This window comes from Crocodylus porosus, unplaced genomic scaffold (assembly GCF_001723895.1).
Source record: "Crocodylus porosus isolate Cpor-Errol unplaced genomic scaffold, CroPor_comp1, whole genome shotgun sequence".
Taxonomy (NCBI): Eukaryota; Metazoa; Chordata; order Crocodylia; family Crocodylidae; genus Crocodylus; species Crocodylus porosus.
The window spans coordinates 4,203,702-4,228,446 of NW_017728951.1; the positions used below are offsets into that span (position 1 = coordinate 4,203,702).

The 24,745-nt window shown below is 41.6% G+C and overlaps 1 protein-coding gene across 4 annotated transcripts in view; it reads right to left on the reverse strand.

Annotated features, from left to right (window-relative positions):
- The window catches only part of MGMT (O-6-methylguanine-DNA methyltransferase), a 295,191-nt gene that overhangs the window by 45,268 nt on the left and 225,178 nt on the right, over window positions 1–24,745 (reverse strand). The window lies entirely within an intron of this gene.

Genomic DNA, 24,745 nt, shown 5'->3' on the forward strand with positions numbered 1-24,745 from the left:
TTCCACAGAACCATATTTTCCACTTCTTCCTCTAGCTATTTCTGCAGGGTTCCCTTGCTTTATTGAATTAGAGGGAAACAAATGAGAATTAATTGGCTTTTAAAAGGCTGCTTAAATACAAATATTTCAAGATGTCTATATATTTCAGGATGTCTTTCTTCCATTCAGGGGTCCTGTTCACACCCTAAATAGTGTTACTATAACATGACTATGAGAGTAGATGGCTGGACTTGCTTTCATTATATGCAGCATCCATGCATATCGCACAATACTTGACCTTCTTGATAGCTTGAGTGACAGTAACAAAATAGCAATTCATTCATTTAAAACATCTCAGATGGATCAGTTTTGACAGAATAAAGAGAAGGTTACTAAAAGTGGGGAGTTTTCCTCTGACGCACCACTTTGTTTTCTAATCCATGTGCTTCCAGTCAAGTAAAGCAGTAGCAATTAAGGACTCTGCAGCAGATTTCCTAATGGTGCATATCCAATCTCACAGGACAACTCAAATGTTTGTGGATGTGACTCAGAAAATTCAGGAAAATATACCTTTTTATGCATCAACAAAACTAAACTTATCCCATAGTCAACGCACAGAAGAGAAGGGTGACAAGTCTAGTTACCTATGAGAAACAGAAGTGACATCACCAATTACTGACATACTCTAAGTATCAGGAAACCTTTAGCACTAAGTGTTTATACTGCTTTTTTGCTAAGCCACCCTGAGCATTTCTGATCCTTTTAAAATAGATTAGAAGCAGCCTGGTGAGGAAGGCAGGATCTTCTGTAGTGCCAAGAAGGATAACTCAGCTCGGATTGAAGTCCTGGTCTCTTGTTTTTACCTGGAAATGTTTAGACACTAGGAAATTAAAAAAAAAAAAAGTTCCTCACATGACTCAACACTGAACCCTAAAAACTTAATGCTAATTATTTTATGACAGAATAGTACATAGAATCAGCTATGAAGTAGGAAAAAGAAGAGATGGTCCTGGCAGCAATCAGGATTCAGAAGAATCCAGGTTGGGGGGGGAGGAGAGAAATGGGAGATAAAACCAAGTTCTTCAGTCCATTAGCTACCCAGTCTTGAGAGTTGGGGGGGGGGGGAACCCTAGACTATTTCCCAGCATGCCCAAGTATCAGATATTTAACAAAATATTTTCTCTTAATAAGAAGCCCAAGCAAATGAAAAATGTGTGATATCAGTAATGACACAAAAGACTCCAAGTCTGTTTTTGCCACAAGGCACCTTTGCAACAAGACCTAACTGCCTCAAATGCTTGATCCACAGATGCATATGAAACTGAAAACAACAGGATATCAATGTAATCAGACACCTACTCTTGTCTCTGCCTCTGGATAGGATAAATGATGTATAGTTAGAAGCTGTTTTAGGGATTACTCTCAGAAGTGAAACCCTTGTCTGTTTGAATGGTACATGATCAAATGGCCCTACAATTCCCCCCAACTCCAATTCATTTTCTAACTAATTGTTAACCACCGAAGGCCACATAATTGCTGATTAGAAAGAAAGTAATATAGCAGAATGGGGACACAAAGGTAGGCAAGTTAAAATACCAGGGAGAGACAGCAAGCATGCAACAGACCATGAAACAATCTGTTAAAAATGTAATAGTTGAAAAGTTGATTACTTGGAGTATAAGAAAATCAGAAGAAACTAAAAAAGAATCAAATCTGCAAGTTTGCCAACAGTCTAGCAATTAATTGCTTTCTTACTTCTCTTTCCTTTATTTACCTGGCCAGAATTTAATTATTAGCTACTTTTGGTTTATAGGAGTGATGAACTTCATAGATTTCATAGACATTAAGGCTGGAAGGGACCTCGTGAGATCATCAGGTCCAGCCCCTGCACAAGGGGCTGGAAGTCAGCTGGGGCTAGATGATCCCAGCAAAATAAGCATTCAAACACAACTTGAATGTGTCCAGAGTAGGTGCTTGCACCACTTCTGGGAAGAGTCTGTTCCATTTTTGCAAGTTAAAAAAATACCACTGAAAATATCTAAGTAACTGAGATCACTCAGTTACTCAGTTACAGCATGAAGCTGTCCACAGACCCATCTGCTAGATTAGGACAACAGTCTGTAATTCTCTGGGCCAGGGACTACCTTTTGATGACATCTGTATAGCATTCATCCCAAAGGGACCCCATTTCACTGGAGACTGTACAGTCATTACAACATAATTAATTATAGTAAAAAATGTTTTTTTGAAGTCTGCAGCACAATTGATGGACTTCTCTGCTCTGTATCTCAGGAGTGGCATCACACACATTGAGGATGCTGACAAACTCAAATGGTTTCATATCAGTTTATTTAATATTGTGAAGGATAGCTATAACTGTACCTAACTGTACCATATACTGCAAGGAAAAGAAGCTTCTGTTATCTCCCTTACAGGCTAATCACTATTACCTTTCTCTGAAGCAAATGGGTGAGGAACAGCAGCCCCTTGGCTTTGTCTCCTACCATTCCTGCCTTTAGAGCTGAGCTGGTATGGAGGCAGTGCAATTTATTCCACAATGGTAGCAAAATTACCAGGTTTTTCTATGCCTAAGGTTCTCCCCAGACATAAGAAGGGAAACAAGAATGGAACTGACCTCCAGAGGGATCTCTCTGAGAGAGAGGAGCTCCCAGGGATCCTGCCGGGTTGCTGTTGCTTATGCACAACCCCTTGCACAGGACTTTGCCTAAAGGCACAACCCCACTTTCAGACCACTCGTTCTATTTTTAATAGAAAGCAACAATATTAAAGGATCTGTTGAACTATCACTCTCTTTAAACAGATATTTGAACTACAGCCATCTGTTGAATCTGATGTATGCATTGGTAATGGGGACTGCTACAGCAATCCATAGTATGTCACCACAAGTTAAATAGCATTTACAGCACAACACCTTCACTGCCCATGGAAGTTGTGGAAAAGTGTTTCACTCGAGGTCAAGAAGAGGCTGGACAGTCACTTGTCTGGGCTGGTTTAAGACTAGTGCAGCCTGTGTCGGTGACAAGATTACTCCTAAAGTCCCTTCCAACCCCTGATTCTGTTTTGAGGGAAAAACAAACCGTAGGCATTACACACAAACCGGTTTAAGTGATCAGAAGCTGGTTTAAACCTGAAATAGAACAGATACTCAGTGCACATAAGCCAATTTGAAAATGGCTGAAATTAATTTGAGATAAACTTGAATATAGTATCAGACATATCTGCGTTGGGTCAAACTGTTTATGAAACTTCTGAAACATCAATAGATGCATGCACTGCACCCCCCTCCCCACCTTGCCTCAGAGTGCTAGCAGGGATCTGGGGTCTGGCAACACTCCTGCCCTTTGAGCAGTGAGTGGTGAAAAGCCTGGGTTTTATGAAGGCAGGGTGGGGTTTATACCCCTCTCTAATCAGAGGTCCTGCCAGGGCCTGGCCATGCCCCCCTCAGCTCAGCCCTGTGGATGGGCTGCTCTAGCGCTCCCTGGCTTGTAGCCTGAGCCACAGCAGGCGTGTGCCTGAATTTCCTCAGTTCAGAGAGAATGTATGTCCAGTTACAAACTGGTTCAGCCTAGCCAGGTTAAACTAACTTGCAAAGATTCAATTAATTTGGGCTCAGGCGTTTTGAATGTCTGTCCCTAGTCTTTAGGTTTATAGTAGCAGCAACTCTTGAACCTAAACAATGCAGTAGGCTATCTGAGGGTTGTGCATACAGTTTTCAAAGGTTACACAAACAGGTTTAGGATGGTTTGATGGGAATGATTCTGCCCTAAGCAAGAGGTTGGACTGGATGACTTGGAGTTCTAGGATTGAACTTCTACTTTATTAACTTTCTGGGACGTCAAAGCCATACTCTGACCCAATTATGCCACATGCCTCAACTGGAACCCCAAAATGTCTACTAGAAATAAAGAAGAGCAGATAATTTGGTTTATATAACATTTTCCCTGGGTTAAAACTTTCTTATGCACTGGCTAATGTTTCTTTTGAAGTTTCTGAATACACTGTATTATTTTCTAAGTCTTCTAGGCTCTATTTTTTATAGTCCACTTTCTCCAGTTCTTGGCTATTAGTTAATTGTAGAGGCCCACCTAACTCTTACATGAAAGGCTTGCACCAAGCCTTCTGCAATGACTAAACAAGAAGATGGGGAAACTCTATGTTAATATTTTTTCCCTCATTGATCCCAAGGGGAAAGGCCTTAATCCTTGGCTGTACAGCGATCAGTGGCAAAGAGCCAACAACAAACAAAATAATGGCCGAAGTAACCATAAGGGTCTATGCTTTACATATGGGCTTCTTGAGTCCTGGGCTTGTGATCTAAAAAAAAAAGGTGACTTTCATTTTAGCACATGAAAATAAGCATATTCATCTGAGACAGACAAGAAACTAAAGAGCAGTTATTTCAATGAGTTTCACAGCTTTCTCAACAAGCAATAACCTTCAATTTAATTGGAAAGATCTGTGTGTACGTTTGCTCAACGAAGGCACCGCTTAAGCATTCTAGAAGCATTTCAGAACAGTGCTCATGTGTCCAACTGTAACAGATTTGTCCATATTTTTTCGCATTTCTGTTAAAAGATTTCATGAACTTCTTTAAAAAATAAAGAGAAACCCCGCAAACATTATTTGCAACCTTGCTACAATAATGAAAAGTATACCAAAATATTCCTCTCTCTCACTCTTTCTATAGCCTTCTGCATTTTATTTATGTACTGCATTGTCTTGTATTACTAGTGCTCTCATTGAAGATGTAAAGCCTTATACTTACTTAGGTTGGTGAATGGAATTAGGTGCTGTCCAGCATCCCTAGAGAATACAGATTCCATTTCTTTCTATATTTCCAGTCTCCCCAACTGAATTAAAATGCAACCTATATTTCTTACATTTCCCACTTTAAAAGGATATTGCAAAAATTTTAGAGTAGTAAAATTTATCTTAAATTGACTTTTTGTGCTTGGGCTAAAGATCTCAACCTCTCATTTACCCTGTACCTTTCTATTCCACATCTCCTTTCAACTCTTTCTCTGTTAGTATTAAATAACTATTCAAGGTTGAAATGCTGTAAATGACTCCAATTTTAATGTAAGGATTTTTGACATGATGTTTAACATAAATGACATGCCCCCACAAAAAAATGATTATTTTAAGCTGTAACAAAAAATGGACAGTTAAAAAAAAAGCCATTCTTCTTTTTAAAGTCTTGTATTACTCATCACTCTTCTCTTTTTTATTAACATAACTGTGGTGTGACAGTATCCATAACAGCTGCACCTATGACAGAGGGGCTTCTAAAGACTTTCCTACAGCAGAGTCCAGAAATCCAAATCATTATCCAGCCCAGCAGCACAAGGTTGCTCAAAAATCATCTTTGGATTTTCCCAAGTGGGCAGAGCATCCAAATAATGATTCCTTGCTTGTTATATTGAAATCTAGAAACTTACTGCTCACCTCCCCACTAGTGAGCGCAGTGCTTTTTTAGCCCAATAGCAAAAATCTCCACATGCCAATCATCAGCTCAGCTGCTGAAGCATAATATGCAAAAAGAAACTTTCAGCTGAAACAAGCTTAGCACATTTCTTACCAGCTTTGCCAGGAGGCAGCTCTCTTTTTGTATTGGTGATGATTACTGCTGCCTCTCCCTCAAGTATCTCTGTCAATTCTTGGTTGGGTTAAAGTACAGGATACACATGACAACTTCAGTGACCAGCTGGGGGAAATCCACTACAAGATAAGTGCACTGTAGCATCTTACTACCTGGTCTACCCATACAACTTCTTTACCATACTTTTCTTTATTATGCTCCATGACAGATTCTACTGCCCATGTTTTTGTAAGCGAGACAACAATGTAAAGCTATGTAAGCTCCTACCTAGCAGACTAGTGTCTTGTCTCTTATCCAGCTATGAATTGTTTTGTTAGGCTTACTATATATTACATGGAACAATGGAAAAGAACAGTGTTTTAATAGAGAAGAAATAGGAAAACCATCTGTTTCAGTTTAATAAGCTTCTTCCAAAACACGTGCAACTATTGGCAAAACTTTGGGATACTTTCAAAACAAACACATAAATAGGAAATTGGCTTCTATACTATTCTAGAGGAAATGTTACATTTTAGAGGGCACATATGAACATTTTTAAATATTCCTAAATTACTTACCATTATGAGAAGCAGAGAAGTTATATTACTGTGTTTAGGGATTCAATGTCACTGTGGTTAACCATATCCCAAGTCTGAATGGTTTTGTTTAAAGCTTCCTGAATGCTCTCATTTATATTTTTTTTACTCAATGAAATCTAAAATAAAATTTAACTGAAATAATATAAGATGCTGTCATAAGAAATAAAGAGGATGCACCAAAAGACTCTGGCGTTAATTTCCTTAAGACATGGAATCCTATTAAACATAGGTCAACTCATACCAGAAATGTTATACAGGCACCTGCAAATATCAAATATGGTAGGTCAGTTATACAATGTTAGGGCTCTGCGAAGCTTCAGTCCCTGATTTGATTTGGCGGAGATTCAGCCTCATTTGGTGGCTGAATCTCTGAATCGAATCAGAAGACCCTTTAATCTCTCCAAATTGAACTGGAACCCTCCGAATTGAAATGGAGAGATTTGGAAAGATTCGGACTTTTAAACCTCTAGGTAGCAGGGCCTCATGAGTGCTGTGATGCTGGGGCACATGGAGCATCCCAAAGAAGCGTGGGGGGCTCCCCAGTGCACTCAGCAGCAGACCCAGAAGTGGACCAGAAGCACTTCTGGTGCATGTCCGGGTCTTCCAGGGAGCACACGGGGGGGGCCCCCATGCTTCTGTGGGACACTCCATGTGCTCCAGCATCACAGCATTCACAGGCTGAGCTGGGACCTCAAGGTATGTAGAAAAAACTTTTAAAGCTGTGCCTATGTCAAAATCACCAATTCTCTGACTCAGCATCAAATCTTCAGCTTTGTATTCGGCTGAATCAGGGACAGTGATCCAAATCAACAAATCAAATCACTGTCCCTGATTTGGGCCAAATCCAAATCCAAATTGAATAGGGCCTGCTTCGCACACCCCTATTATACATACTGTATAAGGATGACTTAAAATGCATGTCATCAGTAATGTGCAATTGTTTATCACTTGACAATTATCACACCTTCTATCAGTTAATCTGAATAAAGGTTATAAACCTTGCTGTGGCTGCTTGGAGCAGATATCCTCCTTTACTTCAGGTTGTTAAAAGAAAAACCCTACAACCAACAAGAAACCCCCCCCCACTGAAAATCCTTCCCTCTATGCCTCCCCTGTGAAGCCAGCTAATGACTGTTGGTACATGTGTTCAGATGCAAATATGCACAGGATAAACGTGCTGTATATGAAACAGCAAATGATTCTATTCGCATAAAGATATGAAACATGATATAAGAAGTCAGTAAGATAGTTGAAAGCATGTTTTGTTTTTATATTTCTTTCTAACTTCTTATTATAAAGACCTGTTTAAAGCTAATTAATTCTGCACTGGTATGTTACTTCATCAAAAAAACCAGTTATATTTTGAGATCATATGCTGTTCTGAGACATCCTAACATTCTCTTGGGGCTTAGAAAATGTAAGGGTCTCCAGACATTAAGTCATGTCATATTTTACATTTGTTACAGTATCTAAACATAATTTCAATGAATGTGCTGCCTTAACTCAGCCCATTAACACCACAGTATATGAAAAATATTGCTTTGTACTAAATTATGTTGATCTTGATAACCAGGCCGCTGGGGCTTCCCATGATCTTAATGCTGAGAAAATGGCCTTACACTATCCTCTTGATGCAGACACACAGGACTGAAGAAACCTTTCCCTTCTCAACCCTCAGTGTGATAATTTCTCACTATCCCTGGCTCAGCAAGGGAAATACATTGACTAGTATGCCTGTGGCTCTTGTGCCAATTCAAGGATTTCATTTATTTTTTTACTACCACCCACCTCTTCAAGTTGGATTGTACTGAAAAAAGCAAAGCCTCGAGGCCTGGGGAGGCAAAATGTAGTTTCATAGATGCCTCTCCTCCTGCCTAGACCCAAAATAGGAATGAGAAGAAACCCCACACACTAATTGCCTCTGAAGTGGGAAAAGGTGAAGACAGACACCAAGAATGGGAAAGGAGAGGAGAGAAAACGTCCTCAAAAACAAGCAAGGAGATGGAAGAATGTAAGAAAGGAAAAAGGGAATGAAAATATTTTCTTACGTTCATGATAAGCCCTGAACTTCCCAATGTAGTTTCCAAATCCTGATCTGTGGAGATGTAGCTATTGATTTTTACTAACATGCAGCAAAATGTTAGGGCTACCTGCTCTATCCATAGTCCCATGTAAGGGAGATGTCTGGATACAGAGGGCTTGCCCTATGAAGGACCACCATGTAGAATCAATCCATCATGTGATGAGTAGCTCCAGAGTACTGTCAGCTCCCATCTACATCTGAGATAATGCCTCAGTTGCCAAAAACCTCCAAATATTTCCGTTTTTCTCATGATAATTTAAACAAAAATAATTTCTCACAATCATAAGCAAAAAAGGGAAGCAAAGGCATTTGGCAAACAAATATTTCAAGAACTTTAGAAGAAAAACATGGAATTATGTAGGTATGGTTATAGTACAGCGCAATATTTTGCTCACAAGCTTTGAGGCATGCTGGTACAAAATTAATTGGTCATAAACAAAAATCTATTTTGGAATTGGTGGTTTCTCCTCAAGATGCATTTTGATTTTGTGTCAATCATGTGATTTCATACAACCAGGGACATTCCAAAGCTCATTCATTTTCAAAATTTTCTTTATGAGCAAGAAGGTTTAAAAAAAATCTCTGGTAGGAATGACTTAACAGGAAACCTAAAATGTAGGCAAGTTTGTTACTGCACAGAGCAACACAAGTGATTTTCCCTCCTTCCCCATTTTCACAGTGAAGAATTAATGTACCTTCATTAATGAAGAAAGGCTGCAATTTTGTCTGTGAGTTTAAATTGTTAAACAGGATAAAATTCTGTCCGAAACTGAAAATGGAAAATGATAACAGAAACCACTACGAAATATACAAGTACACTAGAGAGATTTTGGACTCTCAGCTCATAAAGAAGTTTGAAATTAGTAGACCAAATCTTAGCTCTTGTCCTAATATGAAATCGAGCCCCAACCTAAACAAGTGTTTTATGAATGTATGTAAAGAACTCCATGTGGCTGTCATGCTAATCTCCTTGTTAAGGGAAAAAGACCAGAGGCCTGTTGCTGTAGCAGACTTATACTATAAAGAATAGCTTTTGACATGACCTTGTAGTTCTGCTAGGCTGTAGGAATGTGTGATGCAATCTGACAGCAATTTAGACATGGCTCGCTTGGAAAACTGCAGAACTTATTTAATGTTGAACAAAAGTGGGTGGACTTTCTAAGGGCTTTACTCCAGATAAAACTCTAAAGGCCTTTTAACAGGAGGCTTATTGAAAAGGACCTTAGTGCAGCTGGCACATAGGGGGTAAGGAAAATATTTCCTGGATAACTGACCAAGATAGAATTCAGTCACCAGGCTAGAAAAAAAAGTTTAGGATATGCCACAACTCCACTTTATCTTTAAATAACCTAGTAGTCAAAACTGCTCTTAGATCTGAGCATCTCTATATGATAAGAACATGGAAACTTAATGGTCCATGAAGAATTTCCTGCCTAGAGACATGAAGGTTATCAACAAATACTGTTTCAGTCAGAGGTCCTAATATGCTGTATGGTCTCTTCTGATATTCTCTCCCTTTGAGACTTCAGTTACCAACAAAGCTCCTACAGGCCGCGAATGTTTCCTGAAATTAAGCTTCAGCATTTCAGCAGTGCCTTAGCCATTAACCAACTGAGCTACGTCAGTTAGACCAGACAGGTAGATAGCTTGGCATAGCTGAAAGGGCTATCCTTGAGGAGTTTCTATGCCAAATTAGATAAGAATGGGTGGTTCATGCACAAAAAGCCATCTTTAATCCAAGGCAGGATGAATGTGAAATGCATTCTGCCGCTCACCCCAAAGACAGCTATGGAGTGTTGAACTTGGGGAGCTCACTGTGCATAAAATATCCTTTATCTTCACTGTGCATAAGAGTACCCTTTATCTAAATCTACCCTTGAGGATTTTAGTTCCTCTAGATCTTGATAGCTGGAAACTTTACATTGGCATCTCCTCTCCATCCAAACATACCTGCTGCCTAAGCTAGGGATCTGCTGTTTGTGGTAACACTGTGCAGGAAACTGAATAAAAAATGTTACTTCAACTCTGTTTACATATTTAGGATTCAGATCAAATCTAAACCCAACCAATCCCTTCTCTGAAGATGCAATCTTTTATTTTACACTTCTAGGCGATTTTCATCTTTGCTAAAAAACGCTTACTGCTGATTTGCAGCAAAATACATGGGACTGAATAACTTCTTTCATTAATTAAAAATCTGTTGCTTAAAGGTTTATTAATTGTTATTTTTTGGCATTGTCTATTATATTTTTCAAAATATAGAAAATACAACCCCTTATTCACATGAGCAACCCATATTTGCATGGGATCACAAATTAACCTATTGATTTTAGTGGACTGATAAAAGCTAGTCTTTTCTGGAGAGTCAATGAAGGCCATATTGTTCATTAGCTGTCTTAATATTTTAATATTTGTATATACTAAGCATATAATGGAGACATCAAAATACATCTGTTTATGAATAATATTGTACCCCCCATATTTATGAGTAACAATTAACATAAAATCACATTAAAACTAGACGTCAAAGAGTCACTCATCAACTTTACTTTTTTAAAAAACAAAAAATTCAAATATATTTTTTATCTTAGATATGAAATGTCAACCTATAGTGTGAAAAAAAGGATTTTATTAACTCCTAAACATCATTTAAATAGTCTTTCTTTGATAGATGAAGACAAAACCACCCCAAAACTGCAGATGAATTATGTGGTCCCTAATGATTCCAAAACAATTACAGGATGCAGAGCAATCTAGTTAAATTTTATTCAAAAGCTTACTACACTTGTGTTTTCTCTTATTTTTCTATCAATGAAACCCATGAGGTTTAAGCACAATTCATTATGTATGAGACCCAACTTACAGTGCTTGACTGTTGATTAATAGGAAAGTTTGCTGTATGTACATTTGCAACATTAGATGCATACAATATGCTAACTTATTCTTTCACTGAAGCTAATTATTTACAAAAATGACTACTTGAGACTACAATTTATTAAATGCATGCATCCAGTCTCAATTTGGCCCCCAAAGACAGTCTGGAATGAAGATCTTTTACTTGATGTGACAACTTCTAGAAACAGTGTTATTAATATTGTAAATGTGGCAAATAAAGAGTTCAAATAGCCTTATGTCTATGTTGTTTGTGTTTTTTCACAACTGAATCAATGAACAAAGCTGCTTTTTTAAGTTTAAAACTCATGTGAGAGGCACATTCTTCTTACCTAGTTTAATTTAGATACTTATAAATGACATGCCTGTATATTAGTATTGAAAGATTAAAAAGGAGGAGAGCTGAAATGAATAGACCTTCCTGCATCTTTAGATTACTGCTGAAGGACCTCCTTTTTACAGTACCTTTAAAGGACTGACTTAGAATGAGATTTAGATACTTACTGAAGACTATGTATAAAAACTTAACTTTGAAAGAGTAATTTCATAACACATGGCAATTTTTTTTTAATCTACCCTTAAGAATTTTATATCCTCTGGATCTTGACAGTTGGAAACTTACATTGTCATCTCCTCTTCATCCAAACACCCTCAAATAAACAAGGGTGCATCTGCCTACACAAGAAATGTAGGATATTCTGTCTGAAGAGGGATTTCAGGTATGTTGAATGTTTCTCTTTTAAAGTTACCTGAAGAAAATATTTGAGTCTTTACACTAACTAGCTTGTTACTCTTTTGTAGTACACGTTCACAGGATTGGGCCTGAAAGCAAGTTGTTTAAGAGGCCAGCTTGTATATATCCTGCCATTGTGATACCTGGAAAGTTGTGCCTAGATATCCTATGCTGTTAATGTGTGCCACAACACATACCGTAGAGATAGGGAAAGAGTCAGACACTAGCCTTCACTTGCCAAGATAAAGAAAATCAATGCCAATGCCCCAAAGACCTAACTGATACTGCAGAAGGTCATTAAATTCTACTGACTGTCCTGTGTCATTAGAATTTTGATCAGAATCCTATACAGAGAGACATGGATTTCAAAAAAGATACTGCTATGAGATACTGTACTGTCAGACTGTGAAGGAAATAAAACAGTGTAAAAGTGTGCTCTGCTTTGAGCACAATAAGTACGTTCAAGAAAAACAACACTGCAGTCTTGCTTTATTTTTCTTGAATGATTATTGCATTGACATAAAATATGAATATTACTGCTGTAGACAAAGTCTGTAGGTTGCGAAGTCAAACACAAATAAGGGCTCCTCATTATTTCACCTTCTAATCCCAATCTCAGTTATCTACAACCCCCAAATTCACATCCCAGTTTCCACACCTTTCTAGTCACCAGTTTTTTCCTCGATAGCAAATCATCCAGACTTTCACCATACAGCCTCAATTTGCTCCCAGTCCCTTTCTTCCAAGTTGGTCTTCCCTTGGCCAGACTCCACTTCTGTCCCCTGCATCTGAGTTAGCTGTCCTTGCTTCACATTGTATGCCTGCTGATATCCATTTTGACCAAAGGAACTGGCATTGTGCTCTCAATTCTGATGCTCAGCAAAATAGCCAGAAGAGCAGCAATTATAGGGAAAATCCTGGTCACACCCAGCATTTGGAGCATGCCAAGTAAAAGGATAGCAAGTACTGAGAATTTAGTTACTAAACTAACATTTTAGTTTTTTCCAGCTACAATTTGACTAAGGGCAGGTGTACCGTGTTCCTAACATCAGTGACCCTCCCCTCTGGAAATTTCATGTACCAAGGCATGAATCTTCTCCGAAAAATGTCTGTAACAATTTTTAATATGGGCAAAACACGTTTTTTCCCTTCTCAAACGGTGTTAGAGTCAGGCAGAAGCACAAATTGGTATAGAAAATTTCAACCCAAATTGACAAAATTAGAAGCCCCATGCCCATCTCAACCAATGTGTTCAGCAACCTTAACTGCAGGTGGCACCACTAGCTCTGCCCATAATTATACTGAAAATCTTAATTTTAGCACTCAAGAGAAGTTGCTCCAAAACAGTTTCTCATTCTGTAAAGAATTCTCCTATAATACTGCCAAAGTCAGTTTTATCATAGGCAATTAGTTGCATAAGTGCCAGATGTAAGGCACCTTTAATATGTGCACCTGACTTCATTTATTTTCTTTGCTTCTCTGTTTTAGACCATCCCCTACAGCTGTATGTTTTCCTTCAGCCCTGTACAGCTACCATCTGGCACCACTCCATACAGAGTAATCACCATCTTTCTAAGACAGGGCCTTCTCACAGAACCTGCTGCTACTATAAACTACTACCTACATGAATTCATGGTAGCAGGAGTACGGAGTGTAATCCACACCTTCAACAGACCTTATCCTTCTTATTTCTGTACCTAGATTATATCACATTCAGCTGAAAAGTAATGCTTGACCCATACAAGTATACAAACTGTAAAGCAGTTTAAGGTATCAACTTTCACAGCAATACTTAGAACAGATAGACAGAACTGTGACAGTGAATTAAGGCCTGAATTATCAAAAGAGACCTTCCTTCATATAGGCTAATACAGGGGTGGACAAAATCTGATTGTATCCAGTGTGTGGATGGGTGGATGTTAAGTCCTGGGATCCAGCCCATGGGGAGTTGCCAGCACTAGATGCCAGCACCAGTGGACAGGCACATCATGGCTCTAGCCACAGCTTACACCAGCTCCAGCCCTGAGTGTTAGAAGCAGTTCTGGGTGGCCGCCAGTATCAGCTATGCACGCAGCTAGCTGGTAGGGCAGTGCGAAGCTTCGAGATTTGGCCCAATTTGGTGGCTGAATCTCCAAATTCGAATCGAATCGGGGGAAAAGATCCAGAGCTTCAATGATTCGGACAGTCCCTGCCTGCTCCAGGCAACGGGGATCACGCCCCACTGGGCAGGAACTGGTGAGTGTGGGGTTTTTCTTGGGGTTTTTTTTCTTAAAGGGCTAGAGTTGGGGTGGGGGGGCTGGGACAGCACAGGGAGGGTCAGGGGGCTCGTGCAGAGCCTCCCATGCAGCATGGGGCAGTGGGGAGTAGCAGGGCTTGTCCCCTGCCCGGCAGCACCCGGTGAGAGTCGGGGCTTTTTTTCCCCCCAAGTGCCAGGAGCTGAGGTGGACGGGGGAGTTATTGCCAGGCTGGGAGAGTGGGTGGGGGGTGGGCCTGGCCTGGCAGATTCAGAGATTTGGCAGCAGCCAAATCCCCAAATCCGATTCGGCTGAATCGATTTGGGTCAGTGATTTGAAACACTGTCCCCCAAATCAGCTGAATCCAAATCTGAAGCGAATACTAGCCACTTTGCACAGGCCTACTAGCAGGTTCCTGCTTGGGATTGGGGCATCCGCCTGAGCACCTCCTTAGGGTAGAAGGGTGGCCCAGAAATGGTGGTGGTGGCAGCGGGGGCTCCAGATGAACTATCCTTGAAGCTACCACCTGTGCCCATGCCAGCTCCCCACAGCCTCATCCCACATAGGGAAGTTGGGTGACTTGTTATGCTGGGGGAGAGGGTGGGAGGAGGGGGGATGGGAAGGCAAGTGCTGCTGACTTGGCCTGTGACAGCTCCCCAAAACTTCCTATGTGGCCCACAGGCCAAATAATTGCCACTCCAGGGCTAATGGATGATTTCTAAAAGGTAAAAATGAACACGCCTGTAAAATGTAATGTCAACAGGAACTGACCATCTTCAGCCCTCTGAAAACTAGGCACAAACAGTCTCCACACATTAGAAGCCTTCTTGAGAACTCAATTCTGAGTCTATTTTCCAATCTAGGTCTCTACAGTCAAACTTCTAAATTCATTCTAGAAGTGGCACTTTTCAGAAGCTTGTGAATACACACAAACCATACAGAAAATGGGGCCAACCAGCATCTTTGAAAATTAGACCACCTATCTAAGTGACAGAAGGCACACTAAGAAGCCCAGATTTAAGTCCCATAGTTTGAAAAATTTGTTCCAAGTAACTTGCTCAGCTACAGTAAAGAAGTCAACTTCAAAAGCAAAGATTAGAAATGTGTAGCTTCTAGTTTTATGTTCATACTAGGGTTGTCAAATGATTAAAAAATTAGTAACCTGATAAACAAAATTAGTCATAATTAATAACTATTTTAATCACACTGCTAAAACCTCACAATTATGTGCAGAAAAACTCAAATTATGTACAATTATGCAGGTACTTTGTATGGTTGGGGGTGGGGTATAGGGAGGAATTTGTGAATGTGTGGGGGGCTGTGCATGTGTCTGTGGGGTTTGGAGTCTGGGGGGCAGGTTCCTGCAGGCCCTGGAAGGATGTAGGATACTGCAGGTCAGGAGTGAGGGGCAGCAACATGGCTAGTGGGGCTGTGGATTGGGCGTGAGGGGCAGACACACAGGCAGAGACAGAGAGAGACATACAGACGCACACACAGACACCACCCAACAAGTAAGTCTGTGGAGGGGAAGGGGCATGGGGAAGGGAAGAGATGGGGGTGCAGAGGACCTCAGGGTATGGGAGGGAGTGGGGCAGGGGCTGAGGTGAATGGGACCCCAGGGCTGGGGTAGGTTGTGGAACACAGCTGTGGTCCAGGTGTGTGTGGCTCCTACCACTGCATGCACCCCCAAGGGAGGCACAGGGGCATGTGCCCTCTAGATCTGAATGCAGGGCAGAGGCAGGCTGTGTGCCGTGGGCTCAGGGCTCTGTTGCCATTGCCCCAGGAGCTGTGTGATGCCATGCTATGCCTCCCACTGCCAAGTGGGCAGGGGAGACAGGGCGCAGCCAGCATGTGGTTACCGAGGCACTGGCAGAAGGGCAGAGAGCCCCAGCCTGCAGCCCACCTCTGCCTCATGCACATATCCAGGGGGCACGTGCCCCTCCATCCCACAGCCCACTTTAGCCCCAGGGCCCAATTCACCCCAGCCCCTGCCCCACTCCCTTGCTCACCATGGGGACCTCAATCTGTCCCCCCCAACCTTCTCTCTCCCATGCCTCTTCTCCCCCACAGACTTACTTGCTGGGCAGTGCTCTTACCTGCTGGATTCCTGGCCATGTGCATGCTGCAGCTGCTCATGTATCTGTGTGGACCTTTCCCCTTCGCACTACTGCAACAGCCCAGAGCCTGTGTCTGGGCTACCCTGTGGTCCTCTGTGCTGTCAGTGAGGCTCTGCAGGGTAGCCCAGAGGCAGCAGTGATAGCAGGAGAGTGAAGCCTGGGCACAGGCTCTAAAACCACGTGTGCATATAATGCATTAAGTATATTAAAACAAACACACTGATTATCGTGTTAATCATGAGCATTAACCATGATTAACTGACAGCCCTAGTTCATACCACTATATTAGCAGTATACCTCTCCAGTTGCAAGGATTGAGCAGAACTCAACTAATGTCATATTTAAATATGTAACGGATATTGCTAATAATGAAAGTATAGTTCAATTCTCTCCTTGTTAGGCAAGAGCATCAACTATGCCAGGGATGGCCAACCAGCAGCACAGGAGCCACAAGTGGGAAGGACAGCCTTCATGCAGTATGTGATAAATTGGGGAGGGGAGAGGCAGCGCAGTAGCAGATAGGGCAGGGAACAGAAACAGAGCATTAGGTCAGGCAGGAAGCAAAAACTGAGAAGTGGATTGGGTAAGAAAATGGGATCATACTGGCAGTCAGGGAGGGTGCAGTGCTAACTTCTGACACGCTTGCTGGAAACATTGGCTCTCACTGAGCTATGCAGGGATCTTAGACCCTCCTTGCTCATGTACCACTGAGTCCAAGTCTACTTAACATCTAGACTTCAACACTGAAGTCAGCCTCATTATCTGACTTTGAGAAAGGACTTCATATAAATAGTCTTCTCTGGAATTTTGGGGTGGGTTGGGGTGGGGGGGTTTTTTTGTTTTGTTTTTTTAAGATTTCTTCAGCCTTTTACTGTGTACCTGCAAAGTATGTTTAACCAAATGGAAAAAAGCAAACGAAAATATTTCCCCACTTCCAAAAACATTAAGTATAAGAATGTCAATTTATCACTAGATGATAAAGCTTCATTGTGCCACTTTTCTTTCATCTGAAGCAAAATGTTCACATGCATTGTACAGCCTGCTACCATTTTAATCAAAGTAACAGTAGGTCATCCAGGAAATCAAATGTTAATTTTAAAATTTCTCACTTAAAATTACATTAGTGTTTTAATCCATTCAAAGAGTGCCTACCATCACTAACCTGACAGAGTGATCCCATGTGGATCCTGCAGGGGTTTTAAATCTCTTGTCTTTATTTGACACTAGGTTTTACAGTGGTCAATATTTTTTCAAGAGCAAAATGTGTTAAAATTTGGACCTTATTTTGTTTGTATAGAGTAGGGAGTAGACAAAACCTAAAGGGAAAGGAAGGATTGACTGGAGGCAGGGATATCAATGATTTTTGCAAGAGAGCCTGATGTAGAAGCATTTATGCACTTATATTCCAGATAACACAAGAGGGAACTGAACAAGCTCCACAAAAGGCTCTTTTCAATGCCTATTTATTAAATAGACAAAGCACCTTGCATTTCTATGCAAGTTTCACAGGCTTGAGAAAAACTGTAGAAAGGTGTTTTCTTTTATTTTATCATGTCAGTACTTGTGTTTGAAGGCCTTGGAACACATTACTGCTCTGCAAGACCATATGTTAGAAATGTCTGTGCAACTGCATTTTCACTAGTACATGCACAAGAGAACCAAATCTTCTTGTACATACTCAAATGCATGCACATGTGTAGAGGAATCTGAGCATGCAAACTACTCTTTGAGTAAACTCTACAAGCATAATCACTTTGAAAGAAATGAGCTCCTTCAGTCAGCCAGAGGGATTTGCTATGGAGTGACACGAGACTGTCTGATGCATGCTGCCTTCAGTGCTTCTAGCTTCTGCCAGCTGGGAACCTGAACTTCAATTCCCTGCATGGCAGCACAACTAGAGCAGCCGCTCACCTAATGTACTTTGTGTGTTATTTACATCTTAAACTGAAAGAAAAGCTCCTTTTTTTCAAATTACTGAGCAGGCTCTCTTCACTGGATTGTAAACAGCAGGATATACCAAAAACCTCAATATACACATATTATTTTCAAACACTTGCAGTCAATCACCACTGAAATAAGAGTCTTTAACACCCATTCATAAAGAAGACTGGACTCCCAGTTACATTTTAATCCAAACCTTTTCAGTCAAACTTCCCTCTTTATGAGTCATCATTATCCTGTGTCTTATCACAATTTTCAGACACATGACTTGATTCTTTCTCTCTTTCTTGCCTACTGCTGTGCTATCTCAGGGTATCTGCAAGAGTTCGTCAGGGCTCACAGCCCTCTCTGCTGGCCTCTCCAGGCTCTTCAATTTTTTCAGCACAGTTGAGCTCTCTGTCTACCCTTCCAGAAGTTCACATCCTCTCTTCAAATCTGAAGTTGCTATAGAGAGACTTCAATAAGGCTGAAAAGTATGCTCCTCATCCTAAAGTTTCACTGAAGTTAACAGGACTCCACACTGCACTCAACAATGAGGTGAAGCAGTATTATAATTTGTACAAGTCTACCTGTTCTCTGATGGCTAAATATTTTTAAGTAGAGTGGCATCTTTTTTCAAAATATGTGCACTGTGCCTTGAGATAACTCTCCGTTGGGTTTTAGGTGCATCCGTGTTACAGTTCCATTAACTTGTACACTACCTCATTAATAAATAACCTTCCCATAAGTGCCTTTCTTTTAAATTGGTTTGTTCTGTTCCACATAAATAATACAAATTTATCTGTTATCAAGTACAACTTTTTTTTCTTTACTTATGTACAGCCTGCGATATGAGACAATATAGCGATTTAACATAGGAAGCTGTTTATGTAACACACAAGTGATGACAAGGGACACTGAGGAAGTATTTACCATAGCAGCTGGAATATGTTAACTGGTTAGCATAGCATAAAATGTTTTTAATAACTGACATAAGTATATCAACCATATGTCAATAGTAAAAACAAAAATCTTAAGGAACTATTAAATGGATAGTTATTGTAATTGTATTTTAAGGTGCTGAGGTCATATTTAATTTTGAATCCAAGCTCTTAAAATGTATTTTCTGGCAAGGGCACAGTAATAAAGGAAACTTAACAGCAGAAAAATGCACATTATTACTATAAATCTCTTTTCCAGCTTACTATTACTGTAATAAACAACCTGAATAAAAAACTTTCATTATTTTAATCAGAAATACTGTCACCAGCCCCAAACATTCCAGCTTTAAGTTTAAGAGTGATATCACTCAGTTTCTTGCACTAGTTATCTGCCTTCCCTATAATCAACCCCTACTTCTTGCCATAAAACACAATCCCAAAAAATTTCATCCTAAATCCATTATTATCAAAATTATCTTAGTTCTACTTCAAATCATCCCAATCCCAGACTACAGCACTGAAGAAATGTAGTTGTGTTATACACAGGCACACACAGGGTGCATCTCCTATTGCAATAAATTTGAAGCGTTAAACTTTGGAGCAGTTTGAGTTAGAGTAAACTACTCACAGACAAATGTCTACACATGCACCCAGGACAGCAGCAATTTGAGTTGGGGCACAGAAGTTTATGACAACATGAAGGAGAACAGCCAAGATGGCAGCCTCTGCCCCCTCTCTGATTGGCCAAGAGGGCTGCCTGTTGCATGGCCCTGCCTCTCTCTGTCTATCAGCAGGGGGGCTGCATGACAGACAGCCTTAAAAAGACGATAAGAAAAGAAAACAAGTTATTTGGGTTCTGAAACCTTAATGTAAATTTCTTGAGCCTCATCTATTTGGTGTTTTAGTCTTAAAAAATCATCCTATTTCACTGGTTGGCATGTCTGTTCAGTTTTTCTTGAGTCGATAGGCTGACAGAGTAGCAAAAGTTGTAGGGGGTGGACACACATAACTCTTTAAACTTGAAAAAGACAAGTGTAAAAGCCTGTTAAAGCAGTTTTAAGCTTCCTGGAATGGTTCAAAAGTGTACCTGGAAATCAGGTATTCTTTTGACCTGGTACACTGTGAACCAGGTATGTTTTTCATGCAGATACCAAGGCTAGGGTCAGAAGTTACATGTAACCCAGGTTAAGTGATCAGAAACTGGTTTAAACCTGTAACAGAACATAAGTTCAGTGCACATAAACCAGTTTTAAAATGGCTGAAACTGGTTTAAGATAAACCAGATTGAATATAGTATCAGACTTAACTGATTTAGGTCAAACTGGTTTATGAAACTTCTGTCCCAGACCCCTTCCTTGTTTAAATTAAATCACCATCCTTCTTTAAGTCCCCCAGCATCCCAGCGTGCTTTTCAGCCCTGGGCTGGGTTGTGCTGTCTGCTCCAGAGAGCAGGGCTGGCCCCATCACTCTGCTCCTAGCTGCAGCAGTGAGGGTTGGCTCACTGACTGGCTCACTGGCCCCCCCAGGCAAATCCTGACTGGGGTCTAGGGTCAGGGAAGGGGTTAAACTCACCTTCCCCCAAGTACAAAGCTGCCCTGCTAAAATTTAGTGCTTGTTGCAACTGTGGACTACAAATCCCAGAGGCACCTGGATGCAGAAAGAGGAAATGATGAGCAACCCGGTGGAATCCTGCTGCTCTGATGCTGAACTACAAATCCCAGAGACCTCAGGGGCAGCAGGAAGAGTAAGCGAACACGCCTCCAGGCTGTTTATAATTTTCAGTTTATAGTTTTTCAGAGAAAGAACTATTTTTGTTCAAGCTTTTATGAATTCTGTGCTACTACCTTATTTCCCCTCCTCCCCACCCCGCCCAGGCACAGCATGGGAAAAGCCTTGGAGTGGCTGGCAGGTGTGCTCTAGCACCCCGCAGCTTCTGGCTTGAGCCACTGCAGGCATGTGGCTTCATCTCCTGAATCAAAAGTGAATGTGTGTTCATTTGCTTATCAGTTCAAGCCCTGCAGCTTAGAGTAACCTGCAAAGACCAAATCAATTTAGCTTCATGCTTTTTGACTGTCTGTACTTAGCCCAAATGTTGTGTGACTGATCATCCAGGCATCCTGCATTGCATCACTTTCCCTTCCCCCACTGAAACTGTTTGCTCTGTTATGATACTAGAACCTTATTGCCCCCCTCCCCCACATTTTTTGTGGACACTTTTTAGATATAATAAGCTCCTTTTATTGCTTCCTAATAAAAGCTATCTTTCTAACAACCACCTGTATCTTCACTCCATATTCAGTTATGGTTTCATCATACCCCTTCCTCCCCTGCCTCCAAACCTCTGCAAAGTCAAAAGTGAGTCCAAGCACTCCTCTTAACCCCCACTGCTGCCAAGCTTGTGTTTGGAGAGTTTTCTATAAGGCAGCAATAGCCCAGGCAGCTGTGACAGGTGCAACACCCCTAAGGGCTGAGGTAAGAGCCTGGGGTGATGAGGAACAATGGTAATAAGCTGATGGAGAACAGGTTTAGGTTAGAGATCAGAAGGCAATATTTTACAGTTAGGATGGCCAAAATCTGGAACCAACTTCCCTGGGAAGTAGTCTTCACCCCTACCTTGGGCAAATTCAAGAGGAGGTTGGATGATCACCTGCCTGGGGTCTTGTGAACCCAGAATTCATTCCTGCCTGTGGCAGAGGGTCAGGCTAGATGATCTGTTCAGGTCCCTCCTGACCCTAGTTACTATGAAACTATAAGAGTACACTCCCCTTTTCAGCACACCAAAATTTTAAGTGACACCAAGTCACCTGCAAATACACTGCAGAGTTCAGTTAAGAGCAGGCTACTAACCCTTAATGGACTCGTGTCTAGGGGTGAAGTGAAAAGTGAAAAGCAGAAAAATGCAAATAGCTCCAGCCACAGGTCATCCACACCTTGGGACCTGACAAGCCCTCTCCCACCCCCACTCACCCACTGTGAGGCATGCTGGGCTGGGTGCTCAATGTCACTTTGTAAGTGGGGACAAGGGGGTCACCAGACCTGGGTGCTGAATCAGAGGGGGCACCAGAATGGCAGCACTGAGGGAGCTCATGCTGCTACAACCAAGTCTTTGTTCAGAGAGCCTTGGTGAGGAAGCAACAGTGGTGGCTGCACAGGCTGCAACTGCAGCGCATCCTTATGGAACAAGGTAAGCTCCCTCCCTGCAAAATGCCAGAATTTGTAACGATGCCTCTGCTTGGAACCACTGCACTTCAAAGCTTAAAAGGCTATTGTTCTACCTGGAATGCTAGGGCACTGTACATGTGGACACCTCTGACCTACAACAACTGTGGCTCCTAATCAGTGACCTGTGAGAGCAGTTTAATTGTTATGGGTGCCTACACCCTCAAACTGCAAAGCTGTAGCAGGCTACATAGTCCAGAGTTAACTAGCTGACTGCTCATTCTAGCATCCTTTACTCCAAAGCTACCAAGGTACTAACTAACAATCTCCTCCTGTTCTGGAAGCTAAGCTTGCACATTTTTGTAACCATACAGTTGAAGAGTTAGCTACCTGTGTATACAAACACACTGCATCCATCTTTAGGCGATGGTTGGAACCGAGTGACCATAAAACTAAGAAAATAAAGCACAGCAATACTTCCAAAATTTCTCATTTACTATAGTGTTGCCTATTATCTTTGACCCCCTTATTTCTTCTTGTTTGGCTATCCCCTTTCTAGGCTGGGATTAACACTAAAGGAGAAACACTGTAAAGCCACAAAAGACAACACACCTAGCCAAATTCCAAGCACAGTCCCATACATACTTACTAAGTATCAGTACAGCCGATTAGTATGTTCTCAATACGGCTAAGATTAACTATTCTAATGAGACCTGACCATAGCCTATCAATAGGAGTAAAAAGGGACAAAAATCCTCCTGCTTTTAAGATGAAGATTGATAAGTATATAAGGAGTATTATATGACGTGTAGAGGTGTGTGAAACAGGCCATATTCAATTTGGATTTGGCCTGAATTGGGGACAGTGATTCAGATCAATGTCCTGATTCAATTCAGTTGAATCCAAATCTGAAGATTCGATGCTGATTCGGAGAATCAGAGATTTGGCCATAGACATAGCTTTGTATGTTTGTTCTACATACCTCAAGGTACCAGGTACGGCTCATGAATGCTGTGATGGTGGGGCAATTGAAGTGTCCCACAGGAGTGTGGGCCCCCCCCCCGTGTGGTTGGCAGTGAACCTGGAACTGGACCTAGGGTACCCCCCCAGACCCAGGAGGTACCGCCAAGCTGGGAAGTGGGGCAGGGGGATCCCCTGCATGCTCCCTGGTGGACCCAGAAATGGATCAGAAATGCTTCTGGTCCACTTCCGGGGCTGCTGCTGAGTGCACTGGGGACCCCCCACGCTCCTATGGGTTGCTCCATCTGCCCCAGCATCTCAGCATTCATTAGCCACCTGGTACCTTGAGGCATGTAGAAAAAACATTTAAAGCTGTGTCTATGTCTGAATCATCAAATCTTTCTAAATCAATTCAGAGGGCTCTGATTCAATTCAGAAAGATTAAAGGGTCTCCTGATTTGATTCGGATTCGACAATTTGGCTGTTGAATCGGGCCCAATCAAGTCAGCAACCAAAGCTTTAAACAACCCTAATGACCTGGTCCCTGCGAACTGTGCAGACTCAGTGCTCTTACAGGCTAGGGACAGACATTCAAAAAGCCTGAGCCTGAATTGATTCAATCTTTGCAGGTTAGTTTAGCCTGGCTAAGTTAAATTACTTTGTAACTGCACAGACATCCCAGACATACATGCACATGCCTACAGTGGCTCAGGCTAGAAGCCGGGAGGAGCTAGAGCAGCCCTCCCTTCCTCTGCACAGTACTGAGCTAAGGGGGGCATTGCCAGGCCCAGGCAGGATGATAACAGTGTTTATCACCCCATTAAGAAAACGACAGAGGGACATTACTAGCTATCTGGTGACTCTATCTGTTGATTCAGCATGGACTACCATCCAGCATGTGGTCTGTTAGCTTATTAGATACCTCCTCAGCAAGGCAGAGGGGAGGGGGGAATACCTGCTTAGCACAGAGTGGTGAGGAGGAGTAGGGGAGCAAACAGCTCTTCTTAAACAGTTTTTCCAAGGAAGGACATTAAGCTACCATTTGATTAGCTCCAAAAAACCTATCTGCCTAAGTCATCTCCCATCACACAGACTGTAGCCATCATGTGGTCTGCTGGCTAATGCCAAGGTGTCTTTGCAAGGCAGAGGAGGGTGGGGAATAATCCCTGCTTAGTAGGGAGATGCCAGGCAGACACTGCTGAGTCTGCAAGTCTTTGTTGAGATGCAGCCAGGAAGCAGAGGAGAGGGGCCATTCCTGCTGTGGAGCAGAGAACCCTGCCCAGCCCAGAGACCATGCTGGGATGCTGGGGATGTCTGGTTCATCTTAAACAAGCAAGGGGTCTGGAACAGATATTATATAAACCGGTCTGAGCTAAATCAGTTAGGTCTGATACTACATTCAACCAGGTTTATCTCAAACTGGTTTCAGCCATTTTCAGACTGGTTTATGTGCACTGAACATCTGTTCTGTTACAGGTTTAAACCATTTACTCCAACTTTCTCCAGTTAAAGTAATCTAGGTTTTACAA